This window comes from Arachis duranensis, chromosome 1 (assembly GCF_000817695.3).
Source record: "Arachis duranensis cultivar V14167 chromosome 1, aradu.V14167.gnm2.J7QH, whole genome shotgun sequence".
Lineage (NCBI taxonomy): Eukaryota > Viridiplantae > Streptophyta > Magnoliopsida > Fabales > Fabaceae > Arachis > Arachis duranensis.
Window position 1 is genome coordinate 25108154 of NC_029772.3, and position 8944 is coordinate 25117097.

Genomic DNA, 8944 nt, shown 5'->3' on the forward strand with positions numbered 1-8944 from the left:
AGTGTGCTTAAGAACCCTGGACACCTCTAATTGGGGACTCTAGCAAAGCTGAGTCACAATCTGAAAAGATTCACCCAGTTATGTGTATGTGGCATGTATGTATCCGGTGGTAATACTGGAAAACAGAGTGCTTTGGGCCACGGCCAAGACTCATAAAGTAGCTGTATTCAAGGATCAACATACTATACTAGGAGAATCAATAACACTATCTGAATTTTGAGTTCCTATGGATGCTAGTCATTATAAACTTCAAAGGATAAAGTGAGATGCCAAAACTGTTCAGAGGCAAAAAGCTACTAGTCCCGCTCATCTAATTGGAGCTAAGTTTCATTGATAATTTGGAATTTATAGTATATTCTCTTCTTTTTATCCTGTTTGATTTTCAGTTGCTTGGGGACAAGCAACAATTTATGTTTGGTGTTGTGATGAGCGGATAATTTATACGCTTTTTGGCATTGTTTTTAGTATATTTTTAGTATGTTTTTGTTAGTTTTTATTATGTTTTTATTAGTTTTTAATTAAAAATCATATTTCTGGACTTTACTATGAGTTTGTGTGTTTTTCTGTGATTTCAGGTATTTTCTGGCTGAAATTGAGGGACTTGAGCAAAAATCTGATTCATAGGCTGAAAAAGGACTACAGATGCTGTTGGATTCTGACCTCCCTGCACTCGAAGTGCATTTTCTGGAGCTAAAGAAGCCCAATTGGCGCGCTCTTAATTGCGTTGGAAATTAGACATCCTGGGCTTTCCAGAAATATATAATAGTCCATACTTTGCTCAAGAATTGATGGCCCAAACCGGTGTTCCAAATCAGCTTCAGAATTCCCAGCGTTTAACGCCGGAACTGGCACAAAAGTTGGAGTTAAACGCCCAAACTAGCACAAAAGCTAGCGTTTAACTCCAGGAAAAGTCTCTACACATGAAAGCTTCAATGCTCAGCCCAAGCACACACCATGTGAACCCTGGAAGTGGATTTTTACGTCATTTACTCATTCTTGTAAACCTTAGGTCACTAGTTCACCATAAATAGGACTTTTTGCTATTGTATCTGTACCTCATGACATAATACACGTTTCATATTGTATCTTCTATGGCATGAGTCTCTAAACCCCATGGTTGAGGGTGAGGAGCTCTGCTGTGTCTTAATGGATTAATGCAATTACTACTGTTTTTCATTCAATCACGCTTGCTTCTATTCTAAGATATCACTTGTTCCTAAACTTGATGAATGTGATGATCCATGACACTCATCATCATTCTTACCTATAAACGTGTGCCTGAAAACCACCTCCGTTCGACCTTAGATTGAGTGGATATCTCTTGGATTCCTTAATCAGAATCTTCGTGGTATATGCTAGAATCCATTGGCGGCCATTCTTGAGAATCCGGAAGGTCTAAACCTTGTCTGTGGTATTCTGAGTAGGATTCAGGGATTGAATGGCTATGACGAGCTTCAAACTCGCGATTGTGGGGCATTAGTGACAGACGCAAAAGAATCACTGGATTCTATTCCGACATGATCAAGAACCGACAGATGAATAGTTGTGCTGTGACAGAGCGCGTTGAACATTTTCACTGAGAGGATGGGAGGTAGCCGTTGACAATGGTGAAACCTAACATACAGCTAGCCATGGAAGGAGCCTTGCGTGCATGAAGAAGAAGACAGTAGGAAAGTAGAGATTCAGAAGATATAGCCTCTCCAAAACCTCAACCTGTTCTCCATTACTGCAAAACAAGTATTTATTTCATGTTCTTTTACTTTTTACAATTAAATCTGAGAATTATTGATATCCTGACTAAGAGTTACAAGATAACCATAGCTTGCTTCAAGCCGACAATCTCCGTGGGATCGACCCTTACTCACGTAAGGTATTACTTGGACAACCCAGTGCACTTGCTGGTTAGTTGTGCGAAATTGCAAAAGAGTGATTGTGATTTCGTGCACCAATAACAAAGTATGAAATAAAGAGTTAAATAAAGGATGCATATGCCATGATTGAAAAGAAAATGCATGAGGGAAGTGAGATAGAAAAAGAAGAGAAAATGGGTAGATAGGTTGTAATGATATGTGTATATAGGTGATATAGGACTAGATGGACACTCAAGCTAATCAAAGAACTAATTCTTTAAGTCCACTTAGCGATATTTCATCCTACCTAAACCCTAGCCCCATTACATCCCTCTAAATACCTCATGATATTTGTTAATCATGCATTAAATACTAGTTGATTGTTAGATGACTTGCAAATCTTTGAAAAGCATGATAAAAGGAGAATTCAGTAATTAAACTCTAAACACTGAGCAAATTGAGTGGATACACATCCGGTGAGGGGTTCGATCGCTCAATTCTATGTTCTTACGCTTTATATTGCACATTCTTGTGTTGTTCAATTGGATAGTTTAGAAAAATTCAATTCAACTCTTTGGACATTGATCTTAGTTCATGAACTCTTTAAATTGGCCCTAAAGTTTTCCTGTGATGGATTGGAATTTCGTGGTTTGTTTCTACCAACTCTCATTATAGTACATATTGGCGATTAGCCTTAGGATAGTTGCATGCATTTAAGTAGTTTATAGCATAAGTCATTTTCCCATTCATCTTTCTCCTTTGAGTGTGTTTAGCATGAGGACATGCTAGTGTTTATGTGTGTGAGAATTGATGAATCCATATTTGATGATGATTTTTGGTTTAAATTTAATGGATTTTATCACATAAACTTGCACTTATTCACTTGAATAGCATGCTTTTGAACTTTCCTCCCAAATTATGCTTGATTATGAAAATATGCTCTTTTGTGCTTAATTTGATCTATTATTCCATTTGCCTTCCATTCGATGCCTTGATGTGTTTGTGAGTGATTCCAGGTGTATAAGGTAGGAATGGGTTGGAGAAAATGGAAGAAGAGGATGCAAAGTGGAGGAAACATGAAGAATCAAAGGAGATGAGTTCAGAGACGTGTGCATGCGCACAGCCTCTTGTGCATCCACACAGGAGCCCAAGCAGAGCGCATAGATCATTTCGAGCACGTCGCGCGTCCAGCCAAGCATCACCTAGTGTGCGTGCGCACAGCTACTTGTGCGTACGCACAGGATGGGATTTTCGCAAAGTGTGCGGACGCACACGACTGTGCGTCTGCACAGGTATCCACGCATGACTTCATTAAAGAAGCACGTGACTTGCGAATTGAGGGCTTTGGAGGCCCATTTTTGATGTCTTTTAGCTCATATTGGAAAGGGAATGAAGGATATAGGAGAGCATATCATTAGCATAGTTTTAGGAGTAGTAGTAGAGGTTTTTAGTTTTAGTTTTCTCTAAGTTTTTCATCTTCTCTATTAGGGTTTATCTTAGGGTTTTTCTTTCAAGTGCCATTTTCCATTTTTTGGTCTTGGATTTTGCTAATCTCATTGTAAGTATTCTCTTGTTATTACTCTTTATAGTTTACATTGTCATTACTCTTTCTTCTAATTCAAGTTATAGTTCAATTTTACTTCGCTTTTGCAATTTCAATTTCTTGTTGATGAACTTGATGTTTGAAGTTTGTTCTATGCTTTCTTACGTTATTCTTGTTGATTGAGATCAATTGTTGCTTTTAGTTTCAAGCCATTTTTTATTTTTCTCATGTTTATGCTTTTTTCCCACCTAGTGTTTGACAAAATGTCAAACATGGTTTTAGGCTAAATTTTTGTCTCTTGACTCGGGTAAAGTGAGCAATTGGGTTCCTAGAGTTGGAATGTCCAACATTTAGTGTCAATCTTGGATTGTTAATTGTTCTTGTTCTCACTAACGGTAAGTTGTTGCTAAGGCAATTAACAAGCAATTTAGGATTTGTGGGTTAAGAGCACTTATGCTCATTTAACTTACCTTCCGATGTGAGGGTTGATCAAGTGAGACTAACCCATCATAATTGTCATAGTTGTGGTTCCAACAAGGAAAGGACCCTTAGCTCACTCCAAGCCAAGACACCTTTTTATGCTTTCAATCTTCCATACATTGCTATATTAATCTCTTTTATACTTTACTTGTTTATATTACATAGTTGGTTCTTTAATTTCTTTATTAGTTCGATCATTACAATTTTGCATGTTCTTTTATTGCTTTATATGTTCGTTTCTTCATTGACAACCCCTTGATCCCTACAACCGGAATTTGAACACTCATTGCCCTTAAGTTATTCTTTGGGAGACGACCCGGGAGTCAAATACTCTCGGTTTTTAAATTGATTTTGAGTTGTGACACATCTTGTGAATTTCCAATTTGATCAGTGACCGATTGTTGGGTTGGTCTATGCTTGCAACGTTAATCCTCTTTTAGTGTGAAAATCCAAACCCATGTAATTTGCTCATCGTCATACCACCACCCCAATTGCCCTAGTCATGCGTACGCATAAGTGATGTGTACGCATGAATTCCACGCTCCACAACCGTTTTATGCGAGCCCTAACTCGCATACACACAGAACCCCTCCTCTCCAACATTTCTTCTTCGTCACCAATGTCTTTCTCCTTACTTCCATCACCCAACCTCCATTATCCACCTCCTCCAACGACCTTAATAGGCGTTGTCAATCCCTTCTTCTCCTTCCTTCCCCCCATCTTCTCTTCTTCTTCTTCTTCTTCTTCTTCTTCTTCTTCTTCTTCTTCTTCTTCTTCTTCTTCTTCTTCTTCTTCTTCTTCTTCTTCTTCTTCTTCTTCTTCTTCTTCTTCTTCTTCTTCTTCTTCTTCTTCTTCTTCTTCTTCTTCTTCTTCTTCTTCTTCTTCTTTGCCTCTTTCTCCAATTCCCCTCTCTCCTTCCTCTTCTCGCGACGTCTTTGGCCATTACCACAACTAGCATCGCCAATGGCTGATCCCTGGCAACCATCCCTTCCCTGTCTTCGTTCTTGCCTTGTTTTGCTTCAGGTTGGTTTCGTTTCAATTTTTGTTAGTTTAATTTTATATTATTATTTTGATTAGTTAGTTTTGTTTAATTAGAATAGTTATAATGCATGCTTTAGTTGATTTAGGTGGTTAGATAGGTTTGAAATTAGTTTGTAGTAAATTCTAGGTCTGGAATTTTTTGCTGATTGTGTTTGGATTACTATGTAATTTGTTGTATGATGATGACTTTCTTGTTTTATGGATTAAATTGTGAAATTACTGCTCCACTCAATGATGTTTATTTGTCTTATTCCTATGAGTTGATATTTGAATTGTGTTTGTTTGTTGGTATGCGAAACCGTGATTCACACTTTTCACAACTCCGCATAGCTGACCAGCAAGTGCACTGGGTTGTCCAAGTAATACCTTACGTGAGTAAGGGTTGATCCCACGGAGATTGACGGCTTGAAGCAAGCTATGGTCATCTTGTAAATCTCAGTTAGGCAGATTCAAATGGTTATGAGATTTTGATAATTAAAAGATAAATAAAGCGGAAAATAAAATAAAGTTACTTATGTAGTTCCTTGGTGGGAATTTCAGATAAGCATTTAGAGATGCTTTGTCTCCTTTGAACCTCTGCTTTCCTACTGTCCTCATCCAATCATGCGTACTCCCTTCCCTGGTAAGCTGTATGTTGGTGGATCACCATTGTCAATGGCTACCATCCATCCTCTCAGTAAAAACATGTCCTCTACGATTTTCCGCATGACTAATCAGCTGTCGGTTCTCGATCGTGTCGGAATAGAATACATTTATTCTTTTGCACACTGTCACTGCACCCAACAGTCATGAGTTTGAAGCTCGTCATAGTCATCCCATCTCAGATCCTACTCGGAATACCACGACAAGGTTTAGACTTTCCGAATCTCAAGAATGCTGCCAATTGGTTCTAGCTTATACCACAAAGGTTCTGACATCACGGGTTCGAATGATCTGCTGTCAGGAGAGGTGATTCAGATCCGTGGGTTAGAGACCAAAGAGAGTATACTCCAGCTGTCGTCCAATGACTACGTTGAACATCATGTAGACCGCTTTGTGGTTGTCAGGCACGCATATCTTGGCTAAGCGAGTAACGAAGATTGGGTAGATTGTCACGGGTCACCCCTTCATTTTGACTTAACTGAATTAGGTACGAGAGTATATCTTGGAGGAGAAGTAGGCGTGAATTGAATAGAGAGACAATAATACTTACATTAATACTCGAGGAACAGCAGAGCTCCTCACCTTAATCTGTGAGGTGTAGAAACTCCACCGTTGGAAAATACATAAGAACAAGGTCTAGGAATGGCCGAATGGCCAGCCTCCCCAAATAGCATAATACAATCGAAATAGGGTTCAAAGATCTGATCTAAGGATCGAAGAATGGTCCAGAGATGTGAATACAATAGTAAAAAGTACTATTTAGACTAAACTAGTAAACTAGGTTTACAAAAAATGAGTAGATAGTGCAGAAATTCACTTCCGGGGCCCACTTGGTATGTGTTTGGGCTGAGCATTAAAGCTTTCACATGCATAGGCTCTTCTTGGTGCCAGTTTTAGTGCCAGTTTGGGCGTTTAACTCCAGCTTTGGTGCCAGTTCTGGCATTTTACGCCAGAAAAAGGTCTCTGATGGGCGTTTGGACGCCAGTTTGGGCCGTCGAATCTCGGGAAAAGTATGGACTATTAAACATTGCTGGAAAGCCCAAGATGTCTACTTTCCAATACAATTAAAAGCACACCAATTGGGTTTCTATATCTCCAGAAAATATAGTTTGAGTGCAGGGAGGTCAGAATCCAACAACATCTGCAGCCCTTTCTCAGCCTCTGAATCAGATTTTTGCTCAGGTCCCTCAATTTCAGCCAGAAAATACTTGAAATCACAGAAAAATACACAAACTCATAGTAAAGTCCAGAAATGTGATTTTTGCATAAAAACTAGTAAAAATATACTAAAAAGTAACTAAAACATACTAGAAACTACATAAAAACAATGCCAAAAAGCGTATAAATTATCCGCTTATCATAACACCAAACTTAAATTGTGCTTGTCCCCAAGCAACTAAAAACAAAATAGGATAAAAAGAAGAGAATATACAATAAATTCCAAAACATCAATGAAGCTTAGTTCTAATTAGATGAACGGGGCTAGTAGCTTTTTGCTTCTGAACAGTTTTGGCATCTCACTTTATCCTTTGAAGTTCAGAATGATTGGCATCTATAGGAATTCAGAATTCAGATAGTGTTATTGATTCTCCTAGTTCAGTATGATGATTCTTGAACACAGCTACTTATGAGTCTTGGTTGTGACCCTAAGCATCTTGTTTTCCAGTATTACCATCGGATACATAAATGCCACAGACACATGACTGGGTGAATTTTTTTAGATTATGACTCAGGTTTGCTAGAGTCCCCAATTAGAGGTGTCCAGAGTTCTTAAGCACACACTTTTGCTTTGGATCATGACTTTAATCACTCAGTCCCAAGCTTTTCACTTGGACCTTCATGACACATGCACATGGTTAAAGACAGCTTGATTTTAGTCGCTTAGGCCAGGATTTTATTCCTTTGGGCCCTCTTATCCATTAATGCTCAAAGCCTTGGATCCTTTTTACCCTTGCCTTTTGGTTTAAAGGGCTATTGGCTTTTTCTGCTTGCTTTTTCTCTTTTTTTTCTTTTTCTTTATTTCTTTCGCCATTTTTTTGCAAGGTTTTTCTCTTTCACTATTTTTTCTTGCTTCAAGAATAAAATTTATAGTTTTTCAGATTATCAATAACATTTCTCTTTTTTTATTATTCATTTAAGAGTCAACAATTTTAACATTCATAAACTTCACTATCAAAAGATATGCACTGTTCAAGCATTCATTCAGAAAACAAAAAGTGTTGCCACCACATCAAAATAATTAGACTAATTTCAAGATAGAATTTGAACATGTACTTCTTGTTCTTTTGTAATTAGAAACATTTTTCATTTAAGAAAGGTGAAGGATTCATGGAATTATTCATAGCTTTAAGACATAAACACTAGACACTAATGATCATGTAATAAAGACACAAACAGAGACATACATAAAGCAAAGGAAACCAAAAAAGAGAAAGATAAGAGCAAGGAAATTAAAGAACGGGTCCACCTCAGTGATGGCAGCTAGTTCTCCTTCTTGAAGATCCTATGGAGTGCTTGAGCTCCTCAATGTCTCTTCCTTGCCTTTGTTGCTCTTCCCTCATGGCTCTTTGGTCCTCTCTAATTTCATGAAGGATGATGGAATGCTCTTGGTGCTCCATCCTTAGTTGCTCCATATTGGAACTCAAATCCCCTAAAGAGGTGTTGAGTTGCTCCCAATAGTTGTGTGGAGGAAAATGCATTCCTTGAGGTATCTCTAGGATTTCTTGATGAGGGACTTCCTCATGCGCTTGTTGCGGTCCATGAGTAGGCTCTCTTTTTTACTCCATTCCATCCTCTTTTTAGTGATGGGCTTGTCCTCGTCAATGAGGATGTCTTCCTCTATGACAATTCCAGCTAAATTGCATAGGTGACATATGAGATTAGGAAAGGTTAACCTTGCCAAAGTGGAGGGCTTGTCAGCCACCTTGTATAGTTCTAGAGGTATGATCTCATGAACTTTCACTTCCTCTCCAATCATGATACTATGGATCATGATAGCCCGATGCACAGTTACTTTATATCGGTTGCTAGTAGGAATGATAGAGCATTGGATGAACTCCAACCATCCTCTAGCTACAGGCTTAAGGTCCAACCTTCTTAGTTGAACCGACTTGCCTTTGGAATCTCTCTTCCATTGAGCTCCTTCCACACAGATGTCCTTGAGGACCTGGTCCAACCTTTGATCAAAGTTGACTCTTCTAGTGAAAGGATGAGAATCTCCTCTCATGATTGGCAAGTTGAACGCCAATCTTACATTTTCCAGACTGAAATCTAAGTATTTTCCCCAGACCACTGTGAGCCAATTCTTCAGGTCTGGGTTCATACTTAGATCATGGTTCTTAGTGATCCATGCATTAGCATAGAACTCTTGAACCATTAAGATTCTGAC